The sequence below is a fragment of the Saimiri boliviensis genome, chromosome 2 (genome assembly GCF_048565385.1).
Source record: "Saimiri boliviensis isolate mSaiBol1 chromosome 2, mSaiBol1.pri, whole genome shotgun sequence".
Taxonomy (NCBI): Eukaryota; Metazoa; Chordata; class Mammalia; order Primates; family Cebidae; genus Saimiri; species Saimiri boliviensis.
Window position 1 is genome coordinate 84,117,905 of NC_133450.1, and position 20,215 is coordinate 84,138,119.

General features: G+C 37.0%; 1 pseudogene; it reads left to right on the forward strand.

Moving 5' to 3' along the window:
• Nucleotides 1-957: 957 nt before the first annotated feature.
• Nucleotides 958-11,513, forward strand: LOC101044390 (heterogeneous nuclear ribonucleoprotein A1-like; annotated as a pseudogene).
• Nucleotides 11,514-20,215: the final 8,702 nt, after the last annotated feature.

Sequence of the window (20,215 nt, forward strand, 5' to 3'; positions counted from 1 at the left end):
GCAGATCAAAACCACAGTTAAAATGGCTTCTACTAAAAGCACAGGGAATAATCAATGCTAACTAGGACATGGAAAAAGGGGAACACCTGTACATTATTGGTGGGAATGTAAATTAGTACAGCCACTATGGAAAACTGGATGACACCGCCTCGAAAAACTAAAAATAGAACTATCAGATGATCTGTCAATTCCTCTACTGAATGTATATCCAAAAGAAAGGAAATCAACAGATCAAATAGATATCTGCACTTTTATGTTTATTGCAGTAGTATTCACAATAGCCAAAATATGGAATCAACCTAAGGGTCTATCAGTGATGAAAGCATAAAGAAAATGTAGCATATATACACAATGGAATATTATCCAGCTATAAAACAAAATGAAATCCTTTCATTTGCAGCAACGTAGATGGAACTGAAGGTCATTATGTTAAGTGTAATGAGCCAAGCACAGAAAGACAAATTGCACATGTTCTCCTTCATATGTGAGAGCTCAAAAAGTGGATGCCATGAAGATAGAGAGTAGATTGGTTACCAGAGGCCAGGAAGGTGTGGGGGAATAAAAAGAGGTTGAAGAATCGGTACAGACATACAGTTTGATAGAGGAAATAAGACCTAGTGCTTGACAGACCAGTAGGGTGACTATACTAGGGATGGTTAATGAGTCCAAAACTACAGTTAGATAGAAGGAATAAGATCTGTAGGGCAACTATAATTAACAGTAATTTATTGTATATTTCAAAATAACTAAAAGTGGAATTGGAATGTTACTAACCAAAAGAAATGATAAATGCTTGAAGTGTTGGATAATCCAATGACCCTGATTTGACAATTACACATTGTGTGTCTGTATCAAAAAATCACATGTACCCCATAAATATACACAACTATTACATATGTATAATGATTTAAATGTTTATAATAAAATATCCAGAACAGATAAATTTGTAGAGACAGAATGCATATAGGCCGTTTGCCGAAACTGAGGCGAGGGACAACACAGAAAAACCGCTTACTTGGTAAGAGGGTTTCACTTTGGAGTAGCGGAGATGCCAGAGAGGTGGCAGTTGAACGTTGTGAAAAGAATAAATTCCACTGAATTTTTCACTTGAAAATCATGAATTTTATGTAATTTTACCTCAATGATTTTTTTTTTTTTTTTTTTTTTTAAAGAGAATATTCCATCTGGCTCGTGGAATTCCCAGGAAGGCTGGGAAAACCAGGCAGGAAAAACTGACAGGCAGAAAGGGGAGTCCAGGCAGCCTGACTTACACAGAGTTCATGCTACAGAATCAGTGTGGAGAGACGCTGCTGCTCGGAGGCTGAGGACACAGGCCACAGACTGCAGAGATGCCCTCCCTATTCAGCTGCAGACAGTAGCGCAGGCAGTGTTACCTAGAAGAAGAATGCTGTGCCATTGTCAAAAACTTCCTTCTTCATTGTACCTGCACCTTGGGTTCATTATCTCAGACTCCTTAGCAGGCCTATCTGACTAGCTGATTCCAGTTTAAGCGCTGATATCCTAGCTCAACGCAGATTGGGAAGGTAAAGCATTTGACTGTTTCTGCTTATATAGGGAGAGGCAGGCCTTTAAGTGATTCACAGGGTAAAAAAATTCTCAACTAAGAAATGGTTCAGATGTTGAATAGGCTTTTCCCAAGATAAGAAATGTCTACTGCATATTTAATCTTTTTCTTTTTGGAGGTTCCAGCTTATGCAATTTAAAAAAATACTCAATATAAATATTGACAAAGGGAAAATTATCTTCATTTGCAGATGACATGCTTGGAAAACTGAGTTAAGAACTCTAAGAATGGCCGGGCGCGGTGGCTCAAGCCTGTAATTCCAGCACTTTGGGAGGCCAAGGCCAGTGGATCACGAGGTCAAGAGATCGAGACCATCCTGGTCAACATGGTGAAACCCAGTCTCTACTAAAAATACAAAAAATTAGCTGGGCATGGTGGCACGTGCCTGTAATCCCAGCTACTCAGGAGGCTGAGGGAGAACTGCCTGAACCCGGGAGGCAGAGGTTGCGGTGAGCCGACATCGCGCCATTGCACTCCAGCCTGGGTAACAAGAGCCAAACTCCGTCTCAAAAAAAAAAAAAAAAAAAAAAAAAAGAACTCTAAGAACTACTGACAAAATGTACCAAAATGGCTGAACACTGAATATACAAATACCAATGGGTTTTATAACCCATTAAAAATGGATATTGAAAAAACTTCCATTACCAGAGGATTAAAAAGTAGTAAATAACTAAGAAAGCATATAACAAGATTTTACGACTACATAATAAACAATTCTAAAATCTTATCTAAGGACATAAAACAGATCTTGAATAGACATACCATATCTATATTAATGAGAAGAGTTAACATAGTATTTTCATTGGATTAGTACATGATTTAGGCTCACTCTTACTTTTTCTTTCTTTCTTTTTTTTTTGAGACAGAGTTTCGCTCTTGTTACCCAGGCTGCAGTGCAATAGTGCAATCTCGGCTCACCGCAACCTCCGCCTCCTGGGTTCAAGCAATTCTCCTGCCTCAGCCTCCCGAGTAGCTGGGACTACAGGCGTGCGCCACCATGCCCGGCTAATTTTTATATTTTTAGTAGAGACCTGGTTTCACCATGTTGACCAGGATGGTCTCGATCTCTTGACCTCGTGATCCACCCACCTTGGCCTCCCAAAGTGCTGGGATTATAGGCATGAGCCACCACACCTAGCACCTCACTCTTACACTTTAATGATCAACTATTTTAACTAATTTCAGACATTCAATTGATTGTAGATTCCTTGTCATAATCAAATTATCGTATTTTTAGTCACTGTTTATTTTATCTATCACTGTAGTCTTAATATGCTGACATGTCTTCCCTAATAGGTAAGCAAAATTTTTCTCAATTTAGACTTTGGTTTCAACTGCCTGTGAAAGAATATTTACCTACCTAAGGCTTACTTTCTTCATCCCTAAATGATTACAATAGTTGTTCTTCCAAACAAATTGACAGATAATGCATACAAAATTCACAGAATAGTTCTTGGTACACAACAAATAGATTATGAATATTATATGGGTCTTCTGTTTTCCAAAATCTGACAAAATATTTTTCTTTGGAATCCTCCAAAACAAACAATAATTTGTTTATTGAATTACTAAATGAATCAAATATTAGGCACAAAGTAGTAACATAGCATGAAGTACAAGTAAAGGGATGCGTTCCAAAATTGTCTTAGGTAAAGAACATTTTTATTTTTATTTTTATTTTTGGAGATGAGTTTTGCTCCTCACCCAGGCTGAAGTGCAATGGCATGATCTCAGCTCACTGCAACCTCTGTCTTCCAGGTTCAAGCTATTCTCCTGCCTCAGCCTCCTGAGCAGCTGGGATGACAGGTGTGCACCACTACGCCCAGCTAATTTTCGTGTTTTCAGTAGACCTGGGGCTTCATCATGTTGGCCTAAGTTCAAGTGATCCACCCGCCTCGTCCATCCAAACTGCTATGATTACAAGCATAAGCCACAGTGCTGCCAATTTTTAGAAGCTCTTTTAAAAATGGAGGATTAGGTTACATAAGAAAAATTGTTATGACTGATACTGTAGTCCTGAGATAATTTTAGCAATTATATATAAAAGCCAGAAAGGCATTTAATGAAGGCACATTTAACATCTGTCTGTTGGATTCTATTACTGAATTTGAAATACTAACTTTAAAAATTTAAATTCATAGATTTTATTGACCTAAACTGGCCACATTTAAACTGCTAATGGTTCCTGTATTTATCAGATAAAGTAAAAAATGGAAAAATATCTCACTGTGAAATGTGTCATCCTGCAGGAGTTTTATCCAATTGTTTTTTGCCCACCAGCTACAATAAAGCTAATGCATTTACTAATGTAAAATGGAATGCTGGTTTTGTTGAGGTTTACTTACTATTCTAATGATTATTTCAGTGAAACCAGGGCTCTAAATGACGTCCACATGGATAATTACATTGTACTGTGTTTTCTTTGCAATTTAATCAGGTTTAATTTTGTGTCTAATAGAACTAGTGCCTTTAAAATGCTGTGGTTGGTATCATATGAATGAAAAATAATTTATTTGTAATGTTTGAACATTTTAGTTCCAGTACCATCTACTGTGTTCTTTTTAAAATACTGCTTAATAGCAATGATAAATATCAAGTTGTTATTGTTCATTTGATAAATTAAGTTTCATATTTGAGAATTTATATTCTAGATTTATTTATTTTTTTATTTATTTATTTTTTGAGGCAGAGTTTCACTCCTTACCCAGGCTGGAGTGCAATGGCGTGATCTCGGCTCACCGCAACCTCCGCCTCCTGGGTTCAGGCAATTCTCCTGCCTCAGTTTCCTGATTAGCTGGGATTACAGGCACACGCCACCATGCCCAGCTAATTTTTTGTATTTTTAGTAGAGACGGGGTTTCACCATGTTGACCAGGATGGTCTTGATCTCTTGACCTTGTGATCCACCCGCCTCGGCCTCCCAAAGTGCTGGGATTACAGGCTTGAGCCACCGCGCCTGGCCTATTGTAGATTTATTATAAATTCTACTAACTAATAAAGGTAAGGTTGTCAGCTCTCTTTCCTGTAAACCTTGAGCTTTGTGATTGCTATCCTTTTAAAATGGAACTTGCTATCTACTAGGGCCACTTACTGAAACTTTTGCTGTCACAGAATTGTCAATTTAAATCTAAAGCACCGTGTATTCGGCTGTTTTCACTGCTATAAAGCAATACCTGAGAGGGGGTAATTTATAAAGAAAAGAAGTTTATTTTGACTCAAAATTCTGGTGTCTGCTTCTGGTGAAGGCCTCAGAAAGCTTACAATCATGCTAGAGGGTGAAGAAGGAGTGGGTGTGTCACACGACAAGAGAAGAGAAGAGGGAGGTCTTGGATTCTTTTAAACAGCCAGATTCCATGTGAACTAACAGAGCAAGAATGCCCTCATTACCATGTGTGGGGGAGCACCAAGCCTTTCATAAGGGATCATCCCCTATGACACAAACACCTTCCACTAGGCCCAACCTTCCACATTGGGGATCAGAATTCAACATGATTATCTGGAGGGGACAAACATCCAAACTAAATCATACTGTCACTGGCCTCTTTATTCTCTTTAGCATGTTTTGATAACTAGGTATTAAATGTAATGTAGTAAAATTTATTACTTTTCTGTGATGGTTAACACTTTTCGTATTCTGTTCAAGACAGTTTTCTATATTTCAAAGTCATAAAGACATTCTTTTTTACATTATCTGTCAAAGTTTTGTTATTCACTTTTTCACACTTAGATTTGTAATCCACCTTGAATTGCTTCCATGTATGATGTGAGGTAGGGTAAAGTTGATGTTTTTTCATCTGAATAGAATTTTCTTTCCCTTCTAAACTGCAGTACCACCTTTTCCTAAATCAAGATTCATCTATCTATGCATGTTTTTGTTCTAGGCTTCCCATTCTAATTCAATGGTCTATTTAAGAATTCACCACTCCTATTCAATATAGTACTGGAAGTTCTAGCCAGAGCAATCAAGCAAGAAAAAGAAATAAAGGGTATCCAAATTGGAAAGGAGGAAATCAAATTGTCTCTATTTGCAGATGACATGATTTTATATCTAGAAGACCCCATCATCTCAGCCCAAAATCTCCTGAAACTGATAAACAACTTCAGCAAAGTCTCAGGATACAAAATCAACGTGCAAAAATCACAAGCATTCCTATACACCAGTAATAGACTTCAAGAGAGCCAAATCAAGAACGAACTGCCATTCACAATTGCTACAAAGAGAATAAAATACCTAGGAATACAACTAACAAGGAATGTAAAGGACCTCTTCAAGGAGAACTACAAGCCATTGCTCAACGAAATAAAAGAGGATACAAACAGACGGAGAAACATTCCATGTTCATGGTTAGGAAGAATCAACATAGTGAAAATGGCCATACTGCCCAAAGTAATTTACAGATTCAATGCTATTCCCATCAAGCTACCAATGACCTTCTTCACAGAACTGGAAAAAAACACCTTAAACTTCATATGGAACCAAAAGAGAGCCTGCATAGCTAAGTCAATTCTAAGCAAAAAGAACAAAGCGGGAGGCATCACACTACCGGACTTCAAACTATACTACAAGGCTACAGTAATCAAAACAGCATGGTACTGGTACCAAAACAGAGATATAGACCAATGGAACAGAACAGAGGCCTCAGAGGAAATACAACATACCCACAACCATCTGATCTTCGACAAACCTGACAAAAACAAGCAATGGGGAAAGGACTCCCTGTTTAATAAATGGTGTTGGGAAAACTGGCTAGCCATGTGCAGAAAGCAGAAACAGGACCCCTTCCTGACACCTTACACCAAAATTAACTCCAGATGGATTAAACACTTAAACATCAGACCTAACACCATAAAAACCCTAGAAGAAAATCTAGGCAAAACCATTCAGGACATAGGCGTAGGCAAGGACTTCATGACCAAAACGCCAAAAGCAATGGCAACAAAAGCCAAAATAGACAAATGGGACCTAATCAAACTCCACAGCTTCTGCACAGCAAAAGAAACAGTCAGTAGAGTGAATCGGCAACCAACAGAATGGGAAAAAATTTTTGCAGCCTACCCATCTGACAAGGGGCTGATATCCAGAATTTACAAAGAACTAAAGCAGATCTACAAGAAAAAAACAAACAAGCCCATTCAAAAATGGGCGAAGGATATGAACAGATACTTTACAAAAGAAGACATACAGGAGGCCAACAAACATATGAAAAAATGCTCATCATCACTGGTCATCAGAGAAATGCAAATCAAAACCACATTGAGATACCATCTCACACCAGTTAGAATGGCGATCATTAAAAAATCGGGAAACAACAGATGCTGGAGAGGCTGTGGAGAAATAGGAACACTTTTACACTGTTGGTGGGAATGTAAATTAATTCAACCATTGTGAAAGACAGTGTGGCGATTCCTCAAGGACCTAAAAATAGAAATCCCATTTGACCCAGCAATCCCATTACTGGGTATATATCCAAAGGATTATAAATCATTCTACTACAAGGACACGTGCACACGAATGTTCATTGCAGCACTGTTTACAATAGCAAAGACCTGGAACCAACCCAAATGCCCAACGATGACAGCCTGGATAGGGAAAATGTGGTACATATACACCATGGAATATTATGCAGCCATCAAAAATGATGAGTTCACGTCCTTTGTAGGGGCATGGATGAACCTGGAAACCATCATTTTCAGCAAACTGACACAAGAGCAGAAAATCAAACACCGTATATTCTCACTCATAGGCGGGTGTTGAACAATGAGAACACATGGACACAGGGAGGGGAGCACTACACACTGGGGTCCGTTGGGGGGAAATGGGGGAGGGACGGGGGGTGGGGAGGTGGGAAGAGATAGCATGGGGAGAAATGACAGATACAGGTGAGGGGACGGAAGGCAGCAAAGCACACTGCCATGTGTGTACCTATGCAACAATCTTGCATGTTCTTCACATGTACGCCAAAACCTAAAATGCAATAAAAAAAAAAAAAAGAAAGAAAAAAAAAGAATTCAGCAAGCCTTTTCTGTAAAGGCTTTTTTAGGGTCAAGAGGTGTGATAGTGGCCAGGTGTGGTGGCTCACACCTGTAATCCCACACTTTGGGAGGTTGAGGTGGGAGGATCACTTGAGGCCAGGAATTGAAGGCTGCAGTGAGCTATGGCCGCACCACAGGACTGAAGTCTGGGTGACAGACTGAGACCCTGTCTCTTAGGAAAAAATAAAAGGTGCGATAGTAAATATTTTGGACTCTGTGGGCCAAGAGGCAAAATTGAAGATATTGTATAGATTTTTATGTAATGAGAGGAAACAAATGTCCACAAATTTTTAATTCATGAAAATCAAAATATAATAAAACTTGAGTACAATTTTTGTTATAGTGGTCCACTAGTGAGAAGAATTAAACTGTTTTTGTTAATGGCAGAATAGTATTTTTGCTAAATTGGGATTAATAAAGTTCCTTACCATAAAAATCATTTGCAAATGTTTACTTGTTAATGCTGATTTGTAATGAGATTTTATTTATCATTAAAATATCTTTTTATGTTACACAGTAACTATTGTAAAATACTAATAATGAGACATCCATATGATTTTTATTGAACATACTCCTCACTTGGAAGGCATTCATAGAATCTCATTAGATTATTCTCTTAAGGTATTTATTTGCCTTTTAGCATGTCATTACATTGCACGTTAATCACTTCCTAGTTAAAGCGTTAGGTAGAAGAGCCTCAATTTCACTGTTAAATTCATTTTAAAATATGGAAATTCCCTTTGCACTTGCATCAGAGTCCCAAAAACTCTACTGGAAATGTAGTTTGAGCTTGGAAAATATATCCACTGCAAATTTGTGTAGTATTGAAGATCTTGTTTCTTGTTTAAATTTTTTCTAGCATAGGAAGTATGAAGCCACTTGTCATGTCTCATGATTCAAAAATTATCAAAATGACTTTAATTCCGTTTAAGTTTCACATATAAGCATTGCTTTGCTTTGTAATTTTGGGTTGAATTTATTAAACAACTATCACGTTTGCTGCAAAAGGTAATTTCTAAAGCCATTCAGAGTTCAATATATTGGTTAAAGGGGTTCTTATTCTTCAGAAAAATTGCAATCTCATCCCTGAGCTCAAAAAAAAAAAAAATCACAGAAAAACGTTACCACTACTAAGCCATAAAATTACTTTTGGTAGGGAAAGTCTAGGTATTCAACTTATACTTCAGACAAAAATTCTTGGAATTAATGAAGTCCATAAGAGCAAATGAAAGTTCATTGTTATTCTACCAGTTCAATATTACATGATAGATTCAAATATTTTCCTCAAAATATCTACAGATGAGTAATACAATGAAAACCAAGGCTTTAATCAACTTACATTTTCACAGCATTTGTAAATTTGTAAACCAAAGCCTTTGCCTGCCCCAGGTATTTTTACCACCATTGATTATAACACATCTCAGTAGATTCCACTTTGGATTTTACTGAATTACTGTTTTCCCAATTTCTCTGAAAATATATTTCACATGTAGTTTCTCTATATAAAGAGTCTAATATTTATTTCACTTCAAATTTGGTATTGTCTCTAAGAATAAATAATTGATCAGTATCAATATGATCTGTGGACTTACAAAGTCAAGGAAAAGAACTTGAATTCATTTGCCTTATTCTTTAGTTGGTTACTGATGCTTCTTCTCAACTCTTCAAGCAACTGTTCTCACCATAAGCCTTAAATAATTTTCTCTAGACACATTTTTTTCTCTCTTGCAGTCTAATTAACTACCAATGGCAAACAGCTTTCTTCATGTGGCTAACAAAAGAGCCACTTGGAGACTCACTTTGGTTGCAGTCTCCTCCACTGTTTATCTTCATAAATAATTTATAATAAAATATTGTTTTAATTTTTTAATTTTTCTGATTATTGTATTCCTGAGAGTTGGGAATATCATGATGAGTGTTCAGTCTGGTAAGCAGATGTACACTATATTCTTGTAGTACAGCTCTAATGTAATTCCATGATAAATGTAAAACTTTGCCATCTCATTTGACAACAAAATAATCCACGCTTCATTTCATCTTCAAAAAAAATATGGTGGTATGATGGTACACACTTGGAATTCTATACAGTTGTAACTACATCAGTGTGACTTATAGTGCACTCAGCAGGAGTGTGAATTAATAAGAGTGACACCATATGATTTCTGTTGCCACTATTCAACTCTACCATTTCAGTGTAAAAGCAGCCATAGGCAGTATGTGACCAAATGAGCATAGCTGTATTCTAATAAAATTTTATTCATCAATGAAATTTAAATTTTATATAATTTTCAGGTGTTATAAGATATGTTTTTCCAAACCATTAAAAAATATAAAATTTCTCTTAGCTTGCAGGCTTTACAAAAACAGGCAGCAGATAGATTAGGCCCATGGGCCATGGTTTCCCAGCTCCTAACAAAGATAATCAGCCAGAATAATATTTATCAAAATCTGTTTTGAGGATTCCTACCCTTGAGAAATATTTCTCAAAAATAAAAAGTCAAATAACCTTATAGAAAGTCACATACTATACAGCTCAGTTGTGGATTCACGCTGTGCATATTAAACCCTCTGAGAAATTCTGAAATACACAAACTCGCCTGTTGTTGCCTAATCCAGATATAATGATATTTATTTATTTTCCATGGAATTCTTATTTACACAGAATTTCTGTTTACATTCCTTAGAACTGAGGTGTGGTATACACTTCAAGAAATATTGACATGGTTCTTCTGCCAGTGGATGCCGCTGAAGAAGCATCGTTAAAGTCTCTCTTCTCCCTGCCGTGATGTCTAAGCCAGTCTCCTCAAGAGCCCAAAAAGCTGAGGAAGCTCTTCATTGGAGGACTGAGCTTTCAAACAACTGATGAGAGCCTGAGGAGCCATTCTGAGCAAAGGGAGCGGCCATGGACTGTGCGGTAATGAGAGATCCAAACATCAAGAGCTCCAGGGGCTTTGGGTTTGTCACATATGCCACTGTGCAGGAGGTGGATGCAGCCATGAATGCAAGGCCACACAAAGTGGATGGAAGAGATGTGGAACCCAAGAGAGCTGACTCAAGAGAAGATTCTCGAAGAACAAGTGCCCACTTAACAGTGAAAAAGATTTTTGTTGATGGCATTAAAGAACACACTGAAGAACATCACCTAAGAGGTTAGTTTGAACAGTATAGAAAAATTGAAGTGATTGAAATCACAACTGACCAAGGCAGTGGCAAGAAAAGGGGCTTTGCCTTTGTAACCTTTGACAACCATGACTCCATGGGTAAGACTGTTACTCAGAAATGCCATACCGTGAATGGCCACAACTGTGAAGTTAGGAAAGCCCTATCAAAGCAAGAGATGGCGAGTGCTTCATCCAGCCAAAGAGGTCAAACTGGTTATAAAAACTTTTCTGGTGGTTGTGGAGGTGGTTTTGTTGAGAATGACAACTTTGGTCATGGAGGAAACTTTAGTGGTCATGGTGGCTTTGGCGGCAGCCATGGTGTTGGATATCATGGCAGTGGGGATGGCTATAATGGATTTGGTAATGATGGTGGTTATAGAGGAGGCAGCCCTGGTTACTCTGGAGGAAGTAGAGGCTATGGAAGTGGTGGACAGGGTTATGTAAACCAGGGCAGTGTCTATGATGGGAGTGGCAGACAAGACAGCTGTAACAATGGTGGTGGAGGCGGCTTTGGTGGTAGTGGAAGCAATTTTGGAGGTAGTGGAAGGTACAATAATTTCAGCAATTACCACAATCAGTCTTCAAATTTTGGACCCATGAAGGGAAGAAACCTTGGAGGCAGAAGCTCTGGCCCCTACAGTGGTGGAGCCCAATACTTTACCAAACCATGAAACCAAGGGGGTTATGGCAGTTCCAGTAGTAGCAGTAGCTAGGGCAGTGGCAGAAGATTTTAATTAGGAAACAAAGCTTAGCAGGAGAGGAGAGACAGAGAAGTGACAGGGAAGTTACAGGTTACAACAGATTTGTCAACTCAGCCAAGCACAGTAGTTACGGGTCCTAGTTGCTACAAAGAAGACATGTTTTACACAAATACTCGCGTGTATGTGCAAAAAACTCCAGGACTGCATTGTGACTAATTGTGTAACAGGCTATTTCAGTTTCTGTTCTGTGGAAAGTGTAAAGCATTCCAAAAAAAGGGTTTTAATGTAGATTTCTTTTTTGCATCCATGCTGTTGATTACTAAATGTAATAGCCTGATTGTGTCGCTGAATAAATGTCTTTTTTTTCCTTTTTAATGTGCTAGGTAAAGTTAGTTTATTCTGAAGCCATCTTGGTAAATTTCCCCAACAGTGTGAGGTTAGAATTCCTTCAGGGTGATGCAAGGTTGTATTTGGAATTTATATACAACCTGCTTGTCTATCAAGACATAATAAAGCTGTCTTCAGAAACCTTGGTATAGTTGAACTCATACTTACTGCTATGACCTGAGCTTATCATTAAAAGGGATGACTCAAGGAAAATCATGAAATTATTGGTTATAAAAAATGACTGTTGGCACATCCTATGTAATATATCTAAATTAAATTATGGTACCAGATAAAATTATAGACGGGAATGAAGACTGTGTATCATCCATTATCATGTGTATTCAACAAATAATTTAATTCTCTTAAAAAAGAAATGTTGATATGATCTAGTATACTTAACACATAGTCAAGTAAAGTAACAAAGTTCTGAGAATTTAAAAGTTTACATTTTTCTAGAAAAGCACTGTCTATAAACTGGTCTTAACAATAACAACCAAAAGCAAGTTTTAAACCCATGCTGATATGTCAATAACTTCATATAAGTGATCAATCAATGACAGCACCCTTTGAAAATCAGCCAATCAACAGCCTCTCTCTAATAAACTTGCTTTTCAAAGTCAGCCAAGAAGCAATACTCTTATTTAAGTAACTATACTTCAACAGCTATAGATTAATCAGTCCCTAAATATGGTTTTCAAATCTTCAGGCACATACATAATGAAACAAATATTAAGACAAAGTTCAGAGGACAAGGTGACTGTATACATAAACTGGTTAGTTTTAAACTACTAAATCTCCATTAGAATCTAATGTGTTCTACCTCACTTCCAGGTAAAAAGCTTGTGGGAAATCAAAGAAAGAGTAACTGAGAGTAACCTGTCTCCACCCAAAGTTTAGTGAAGGTGCAGTGATACAGGCATTCTAAAGAGAGAAGACACTGCTTCATCTTCCTCATTCTGAAGACATTTTTTGGCATTCAGAGTAAGATCAAGTACCATAAACAGTGTGTTTAACTAATATAGAAGTTTAACTGCTGGTTGAATTTATTTATTGATGCTGTAATCTGGAAGCAGCTTTAGAAGCCTTGTGTTTAGTCTGACAATAATGTTTTAGAGAGTTAAGGATCCCACCATCTGTCCAAGGAAAAGACTGATTATTTTCTGTCAGTGGCATCAGGTAGCCTTCAGAAATAGGTTTTAAATTCATCCTAGTCAGCAACAACTTAGCATCAGTAACCATGCTTCTGAAAGCCAGGACATTCACCATCAAGCTGCTGCTTTCAGCCTATTCTATTGCCTTTCTCAAGTTAGTCATTAAGTCAGCTCTTCATTGAATGCCTATTATGTGTTATGATGTTCTAGGTCAGTAGTTGTCCTAAAGCAAACAGTTATTGTGGTAGTTAGGATCCAGGCTTCCCAGTTTTAAGCCTTTAAGAGTTAAAAGTATTAGACGTATTAGAGTAATCAAAAGTAGTCTAGAGGTATTTGAATAGTCAAAATTAAAGAGGCAGAAAGCAGAAGTGTGATAGGGAAAGCGGGCAATGTGCAGTTATTAGTTAATGTGTAAAGAGTCTCAGTTTTACTAGATGCAAGAACTCTAGAGATGAATGGTGGCAATTGTTGCACAACAATAAGAGTTAAAGGCTTAAAATTGGGAAGCCTGGATCCTAACCACAGCAACTCCCCTTTCTAGACTATAGCCTGAGAATTGGGTGTATTTTTATAAAGCTTGACTGTTCTTACATGCAAAAATTAAAACGAGGGTCTTGAAGAGATATTTGTACACTCATGTTCATAGCAGCATTATTCACAAAAGCTAAAGTATGGAAACAGCCCAAGTGTCATTGACAGACGAATAGATAAGCAAAATGTAGTATGTACATACCACAGAGGATTACTCAGCTTTGAAAAGGAAGTATTCTGACATGTCCTACAACAGGAATAAACCTTGAGGACAGTATGCTAAGTGAAATAAACCAGTCGCAAAAAAGACAAATACTACATTATTCCATTTTAATCAGATATTACAATAGTCAAAATTAAAGAGGTAGAAAGTAGAATTGTGATTGCCAGGGGATAGGGAAAGTGGGCAATGTGCAGTTATTACTTACTGGGTATAGAGTCTGTTTTACCAAATTCAAGAATTGTGGAGATGAATGGTAGCAACTGTTGCACAACAATATGAATGTACTTAATACCACTGAATCGTACACTGAAAATGGTTAAGAGTAAGTTTTATGTTATGTATATTTAGCCACAAAAAATGAAAAAAAAATCTGCCATACATACATAGTTTATTTCTGGATTCTCAACTTTATTCCATTTATCTATATGTCTATCCTTATGTCAGCACCACACTGTATTGATTACTGTAGCTTTGTAGTAAGTTTGGAAGTCAAGAAGTGTGTGGTCTCTGACTTTGTTCATCTGTTTTGGCTATTTAGGGCCCCTTACAATTCTATAAAATTTTGAAGATTGGCTTTTCCATTCCTGAAAAAAAAAGTAAGGCTATCGGAGTTTTAATAGGGATAGCATGGAATCTGTATATTGCTTTGGGTATTGTCATTTTAACAATATTAAGTCTTCTAATCCATGGACTCAGTATGTCTTACCATTTAATTAGTCCCTCTCAAATTTCTGTCAGCAATTGTTTATAGTTTTCAGTGTACAGGTCTTTTACCCCTTGGTTAAATTTATTTCCAGGTATTTTATTCTCAGATGCTATTGTAAGTAGATTGTTTGTTGTATTAGACTGTTTTCACATTGCTATAAAGAACTACCTGAGACTGGGTAATTTATAAAGAAAAGAGGTTTAATTGACTCATAGTTTCACAGGCTGTACAGAAACTCAGTTTGAGAGGCCTCAGGAAACTTACAATCATGGTGGAAGGTGAAGGGAAAGAAGGAACATCCTACCTGTCTGTCTGTCTGTCTGTCTGTCTGTCTGTCTAGCTGTTTTGGCTAGAACTTCCAATACAATGTCACAAAGCTGTAATGAAAGCAGTCATGTTTGTCTTGCTCCTCATCTTGGGGAAAAGGCTTTTAGTTTTTCACTATTGCGTATGATTTTTGCTATGAGTTTTTCATAATTACCCTTTCTCATGTTGAGGAAGTTCCCTTTCATTCTTAGTTTCTTGAGTTTTTCTATCATGTAAATGTGTTGGATTTTGTCTCAAGTATTTTTTCTGCATCAATTGAGATGGTCATGTGGTATTCTAATATTCCATTAATGTGCTATATTACATTGATTTTTTTCACTTCAAAACACCCTTGCATTCCTGGGATTCCATTAAATCCCATTTGGTCGTGGTATATTATCTTTTAATATGTTGTTGGCTTTGGCTTGCTAGTATTTTGTTGAGAATTTTTACATCTATATTCGTTAGGGATAGTGCCTTGTAATTTTCTTTTCTTGTGAAATCTTTATCTGATTTTGGCATCAGGTTAATGCTGGCATCAAAAATAAGTTAGGAAGTGTTCTGTTCTATTTTTTCAAAAATTGAGGATTGGTGTTAATTCTTTAAATGTTTGGTAGAATTCACTGATGAAGCCATCAGATCCTGGACTTATCGTCATTGGCAAGTTTTTAATTAATGTTTCATTCTCTTTACTTGTTATAGCTCTAGTCAGATTTTTTATTTCTTCTTGAGTCAGTTTTGGTAATTTATTTGTTGCTAGAAATTTATCCATGTCATCAAGTTTATCTTTATTTTTTGGCACACAATTGTTTAGAGTATTCTCTTTTAATTCTTTTTACTTCTGAAAGGTAGTTGTGTCCCCACTTTAATTTCTGATTTAGGTATTTGTCTCTTCCTGCAATACCTGATTAATAAGTTATTCTTCTTAAGCTAGCCAGAGCAGCTTTTTCTGGATCCTGAAAATAAGAAGCCAGAGTAGCACACAAGGCATTCTTGACTCGCTCTTGGTTTGGTGAAATTATAAAGTTTGCTTCTACCTGAAATTTGACTTAGATTAAATTTCTATGGACAGTTGTAAAGAACACTTTGGCCTGGCATTCAGAGTGCTTACATGTCAAATTTGTTAAGTTTTATTTATTTGTTTTACCTAGAGTCTCCCTTGCTATTGATGTTAATTATAAAATTATTTTAAGGGTTGCAGTTCTGGGTAAGATGGAGTAAGCACACTCCATTCTGACTATCCCACTGAATGTGGCTCTAAAACCTGGAAAGAATGCATATAACAACCTTTAAGTACTGTAAGAAGAATGTAACAGTATGAAGTTTGAAGAATAACAAAATTTGAAGTACAGTAGACCTAACTGTTAGTGAATAGACCCTTTTCATCCCCTTTAGTATCTCCCACCATGGATTTAAGGCACTCTGTAATCTGGAGATGGGTATTGGTATGGCTAGAGAAAGCTTCCAGAGAAGCCCTCTACTCAGGATCAAGGAAGAAGACAGCGATTGCCTAGCAGCTACAAAAGCACCAAAATTCTGAGGGGGAAGGGGTTACTTTCCATTCATGGGAACAATAGTCTCAAGAGAGTGAGGTGAACACCATTGCTTTTTAAATTCTCACTAACCTCCCTCCCTCTCACTAACTTGTCCCTAGATATGGATACAGTCATTGGAAGTGTAGGGCAGGGTGGGGGTAAAGAAAGCTCCAGTATTACAGATGTAAGATCAAAAAAGAGGCTTAAGAGACTGGAAGTTACTGGGTAAAGTACTTAAAGGGAGGATCTTTGGAAAATTACCAGATAAAGTTGTCTATGAATTTCTGGTATCACTTCTGAGGAATGCATGTGTGGTTCTGATGATAAACAACATACCAAAGACAGAACTAAACTAAGAGATAAACCACATGCCAGGTATCAGAAGGGCCACTTAGCAGCATACATGTGTGACAAATCTGAATAAAACTGAAGGCTTTGAAAATGGAACTGACATTGAAACCACAACCCACAGAAGCTGGTTGGAACTTGCAGTCAGAACCCAATAAGGTCAAATGCTGACTAAAACAAACATATCAACATTCTCCATAGAATTTAAATAAACCCAGAGTCCCTTAACATAATGTTTGAAATTTCCAGGATACAATCCGAAACTACTTAGTATGCGAAGAACTAGAATGATCTGAGCTCACATGAGAAAAGATGATTGACACACACCAATGCTGATTTGACACAGATGTTGGAATTACCTGACCAAAATGCTAAAGCAGCTATTGTTAGTATAAAGGTGTTCCTGGAAGTAAGTGCCTACACTCTTAAAATGAATAAAAAGATATAAAGTATCAGCAAAGAAACTGAAGCTATGAAGAACCAAATGAATATTTTAGGACTGAAAAAAATCCAATCACTAATTTTTTTTTTAATCTCACTAGATGGTCTTAATAGTAGAATGGAGATTGAAAAAAGGAGTTGGCAGGGCGCGGTGGCTCAAGCCTGTAATCCCAGCACTTTGGGAGGCCGAGGCGGGTGGATCACGAGGTCAAGAGATTGAGACCATCCTGGTCAACATGGTGAAATCCCGTCTCTACTAAAAATACAAAAAATTAGCTGGGCATGGTGGCGCGTGCCTGTAATCCCAGCTACTCAGGAGGCTGAGGCAGAAGAATTGCCTGAACCCAGGAGGCAGAGGTTGCGGTGAGCCGAGATCGCACCATTGCACTCCAGCCTGGGTAACAAGAGCGAAACTCCGTCTCAAAAAAAAGAAAAAAAGAGTCAGTGAATTTGAAGACAGGTTAATAGAAATTATCTGATCTGAAAACAGAGAAAACAATATTTCTTAAAAAAGCACAGAACCTATAGAGTCTGTGGGACAGTACCAAAGGTCTAATGTCTGTGTTATCAGACTTTGACAGAGAGGAGAAAGGAATAATGGCTAATATTATTCCACATCCACTAGTATGGCTACTCCCAAAATTACTGAAATTAACATGTGTTGGCAAGGATGTAGAAGAATTGAAACCTGTGAATTCCCAGTTAGGGAAAAGGAATCAGGCTGGCTGGACCAAGGGAAAGCAAAAAGAGACACATAGCCCTCCTTTGTACAACTATCACCAGACACCTGCAAGTTAGCTCTCTGCAACCTTAGCGTTATCAGTACTGCACGGAGCACTCTTCAGCATAAGCACCATTCTATAACATCCCCAGCAAGCCTTGTTTCCTTGCAGTCAGCTACTCTTCTGCTGATTCTGCCCATTGCTCCCTGACAATGTACTTTTATATTTTCTATAACACATCTGCCTTTCTTTACAACTGTCTTGGTAAATTTTTTTATCTCTGTGCCACCAGCCCAGTTAGTCATCATTCACCCAAGAAAGAACCCTTTTACATTGTCGGTGGGAATGTAAAATGGTGCAGCCACTATGGGAAGTTTGGCAGCTCCTCAAAATGTTAAATATAAAATTACCATATGACTCAACAATTCCACTGCTAAGTACATACCTCAAAGAATGGAAAACCGGGACTCAAACAGATACTTGTACACAAATATTCATGGCAGCATTATTCCCATAGCCAACAGGTGAAAAGAACTAAAGTGTCCATCAAAAGATGAATTAAACAGAATGCACAAACAAAATTTGATACTACATACAAAGGAGTATCAGTCAACGACAAAAAGGAATGAAGTTCTGATACATGCTACAACATGAATGATGTCCAAAAATTTATGCTAAGTGAAATAATTCAGACACGAGCAAGAACACATACATGATTCCACTTAAATAAGGTGTCTGGAATACATAAATTCATAAAGGCAGAAAGTATTAATAGAATTGAAATTACCAGGTACTAGGAGCAGGGAGAATGTGGAGTTATTGCTCGAGGGTAGAGAGTTTCTGTTTGGGATGATGAAAAATTTCTCAAAATAGTGGTGATGGTTGCATAACTAAATGCCACTGAATTATACACTAAAAATGTCAAAGTGTTAAATTTTATTTTCTGTATGTTTTACCATAATAAAAAAGGGGGAGGAGAAACAATGGAAAAAAAAAACACCCTTCTGTATTTTACAAAAGATAAAAATGTATAGATTCAAGAAGCTCAGCAAATCTCAAATAGGAAAATTCCAAAGAAATCTATAATCAAACACTGTGAGAACCGATTATATGAATTGGAGTTCTCATGCCCAATTAAATTAGACTCAAGAGACCAGGGAAGAAAAGAAAAGCACACAGGGCACAAGTGCCTGCCCAGGGATTGTCTCCTAAGCCAACTGCCAAGATGACCTGCTACAACCTTAAGACTATTTTTACCTAGTAGCTGCTAAGATAAACTGACATGACTGTAAGACTAGTTTTACCTACCCATCATTACTCCCCCATCAGAGCTTATGAGCTCCCCAAAACTTTCCTAATGCCAAGGAGTTTTCTTTCAAAACAATACATAACATTTGTCTAATAAAACCGCCAACCTTTTCTTTGTTCTTTGAAGATATCAAAGACCACCCTGGTCTATGCGTATGCCCTGAATTCTGTTTTTCGAAATAAAACATTTTGTTTGGAGATTCATCTCCACAGTTTTATTTGACTTTGACAACACCATAATCAAATTGCTGAAAACTAACGACAAAAAATGTGAAGGTAGCCAAAGAAAAACAATACCTTAGTATAAAAAAGAACATGGATTCAAATGACTACTGACTTCTCATCAGAAACCAGAGACACTGAAATGAAATGGCACATTTTTAAAGAGCAGAAACAAAGAAAAAAAATCTGTCCACCCACAATTCTACAGACTGTTAAAATTATTTAAGAATTAAAATGAAATAAAGACATCATTAGACAAAGGAAAACTATTTGTTATCATCAGATCTGCTCTAAAAGAATTACTAAAGGAAGGTCTTCAGCCTAAGGAAAATAATACCTGAAGGAAACTTAGCATATTATGCATAAAGAATGAATGATGAAAATAGCAGCGACCTAGGTAACTATCACAGATTATTCTGCTTTTGAGTTCCTTAAAATATATTTGATGGTTAAAAGCGAAAATCATAACACTATCTAATGCATTTTTAATGAATATATATGTAATATGTATGACAATTATAACACAAAGCACGGAGGATAAAAGAACATAAGTGGGTGAGGCTTCCACATTCCAGTTGAAGTAAACTATTGATTCTAAGTAAAATGTATAAAGTATGCAAATTGCGCAGCTACTCTGGAAAATAGCTTTCTGGTTTCTTTTAAGTTAAACATATACTTATGTGACCCAGCAATCCTACTCCTAGGTATTTACCACAGAAATTAAAACGTATGGTCACACAAAAATATGTACATGAATGTTTATACCAACTCTATTCATAATCAAACAGGAAGCAACTCATGTAACTGTTAATGGTAAATGGATAAACAAACATATAATCTACAGAATGGATTACT